Source organism: Theobroma umbraticum, unplaced genomic scaffold, assembly GCF_002168275.2.
Source record: "Theobroma umbraticum cultivar Fairchild unplaced genomic scaffold, ASM216827v3 scaffold_302.0, whole genome shotgun sequence".
NCBI lineage: Eukaryota > Viridiplantae > Streptophyta > Magnoliopsida > Malvales > Malvaceae > Theobroma > Theobroma umbraticum.
The window spans coordinates 674883-678125 of record NW_018397287.1 but is presented as its reverse complement, the minus strand read 5'-3'; positions in this window follow the sequence as shown (position 1 = coordinate 678125).

Here is a 3243-nt window from a genome sequence, read left to right as displayed (position 1 = left end):
TTTGGCTCGATGCTTAGTCATTAGTGCATGTATCCCCCACTCAACGAGTTAGATTTTTTTCTCAAATTTAAATAAATTAAATTTTCTTGTAAAACATATTTACGTAGGCATAAGTTAAAAAAAAAAACCCTTTTCTCGATTACCTTTTTAATTATCTTTTAAAACTGTTGGAGTTTACAATTAGAATTGCATTCCCTTGATTTGTTTTCTAAATATTTTGGAGATTATAATTTTCTCTAAATCATTTTTTCTTCATGACGGTTTTTAATTTTGATTTATTTTCTCTTAACTTTCTTTTTGCCATTACAATTTTGTATTATTATGTACAAATAGTTATGTTGCAGCAATCACTGGTTCTCAAATTTTCTTCACTTCAAGGATTTTCATTATCAAATTTTCTCTCTCAACTCTTTCTACCTCTTTTATGATTAATTGAATTAATTATTTGGAAAAAAATGATATAAAATTTATAATGATTGTGCACTGGGTTACATGTTTTCTGTATTTATAAGATGGTTTATTTATAAGTAATTGAGACACTAGAATAAATCATGGATTAGAAAGTACTTGGAATAAGAGTAGAACAAGTTATGAAATGAGGAAAAAGGTAGAAATTGTGTCATAATAGGTATTCAATACGCAATTACTAGAAAAAAAGGAGAAAATAAGAGTTGTTGCAAGTTTCTTTGTCATTTTTATTATTATAGCAAATTTATAATGAAAGTTCGCAATCTTCTTGCAAAAACAAAGATAGAAAGTGTTATTATAGTAAGAGGTAAAACATGTTATCTTCAAAAAGTGTTATTATTGTAGAAGGTTAAATGTGTTATCTTCAAACTAGTTTATTAAGAGAAAGCAAGATTTTCGTAATAAGTAAGTATTGAAATTATCTAATTTGAAAAATAAGTTGTGGAAATTTATAAAGTTAATTTTGAAAACATATTTAATTATAATTAGAATTCATTTATTATAGTTTTGTGTTTTTAATCTTGGTTCTTTTTAATCATTAATATTTGAACAAATTACTTAAATGAGTAATTAACTAATTAAGAACTATTTATTCAATTCTTATTGTGTCTCAATCTTTTAAACTGAGTTCATTAAGATAAGTATAGTTTATTAAGATAATTTATTTGATAACTGTGTTACATTAAGATATTTCTAATCTTATGTTAAGAATTAGAATTTTAAATTAGCAGACCCAATAAGATTTATAATTATATAGTTTAATAGTAATCTCTTCTTTTTGAAAAAATCCTATATATTTCATTAGCTATTTTTTTTTCTCTTGTATTTGAAACAATTAGAAAAACCTTAATCATTGCCATATATATTTGTAGATAGACAGTGAGAGACTGAGAGAGAAGTTACATTTTGATGGAGCATTTTCAATATAGACTAGCAAATATTAGAAAATGTAAAAAGTTAACATGCTAAGGATGCAGAAGGGGCAGAATCTACAGCACGAATTGCAATTGACTAAATATAAACGAACAGGTTTCTCTATATGGGTTGGCTAACGTCTGTAATTGATATCAAAGATCCCATGAGGTGACATTGATCGTGCATTGCCCCAAACTTTCCTCTGTTAAGCTTATCACCAATTAATCATCACCTGCAAAAGATAATTTTCTCGGAAATCAATTTTTGCCATCCTGGTGTTAATGAAGTTTATGGGAGCAAGAACTATCTTGAACTACTTGCAAACCTCCGTTCGTTGTACGGGATTATGTCTTTTGTTCTCTAATTTTTAAAGCTTTTGAAAGCCAGAAAAGATCTTTCCTTTTTACACTTTAAAAGTGTACATTAAATTAAAAGCAGAATACCTATTCACATTGTATATACAAGTTTTCACTTTCCTCCGGAAAGAAGAAGAAAATTCCAGCAGCTGTTTGTAGAAATATAGTTCGGCTTCTTAAGGAATTTATAAACATTAGTATGCCTTTCCTTTTTCTTTTGGAAAGCAAATTTCTAATCAATATATTAAAATTAGAAGAGTTTCACAAAATATCGAATCAAATTTGTTGTCATTTCGAGCCCAATTACAGATACGGTATGACATTGCAACATTTTCTCGACTCTCGAAACCCCATCCTAAAAAACAACCCACAACACCCATTGTAAAACCCCTCATAACACATCAGCTTGAGCACATCCCACCTCAAACTACATCTCATTCCTCTAGATCGTTTTAGTATCTGTCAATGACACAACCTTCCTTCCTTTTATGTCAAATAGCATATGCCAACAATCTATGCATTATAAGGAGATTCATTGGTAATAGATATGTGTTATCTTTTATATCCCATTTTTCGTATCTAATTTCTTTTATAACTCAATACGTTGTTTTTCTATTTTTGGAATACATACTTCCTATACTATAGTCCAAGATCATATCTACAGAAGACAATTAGGCATAAATATATGAATAAGTTATTTTAGTTTATTTTCTGGGTTCGGTAATTTAAATTTTGAAACTTTTAACACCTGGTAATTAAATTATTTAGCCAGTAAATGAACTATCAAGTGGTTAATTATATATTTCAACCGGTATCAATATTCACCTTTACCTCATGACACATAAAACACTAAAAATTAATAGTAAATAAAAAAATTACTATCTAGAGTCTTACACTTGATAAGAATATGATCTGTTAGTACCATTAAAAAACCAAAACGTTCATGGATACGTTTACATTAATTGTGACTTATTTTCAGTCCTAATCTATTCAAGAAAGGATATTCAGTGCAAAAATTTGGCAACTGATAATGAGCCAACACTAAATGCTTTTTAAACCTTCCCTACATAAATCAATCAAATTTCTGTCCTGTCCACAGAAAAGGAAAAATTGATTATGGTAAAAAGACAATCATTTAATGAGAATTAAAATTTCTTTCTCCATTAATTAGAAAGCCAACCGTGATGGTCAATTATCTTTGCTTAGGAACTTTTTCTTCCTAATTATCAAGAAATTAAAATTTTCCATTTATGAAGATAACAGTTTGTGATTCTTTGCACCTGAGACTTATCAAAGGTATAATGATTTGCATTCCATAATTTCATTCAAGAATAGACGCCTGTATCTCTTTTTCTTAACTAAAAAGGATTTTATATGTACGTGTTTGACTGCAGTGATCAATCAAGGTCGCTTGTTCTCATCTATTGCAGATAGAGTCTGAAATCTGAATAGCATCTGTACGATATGGAGGATGGAGTGGAAGCCCCAGGCCCGCTATGGAAGA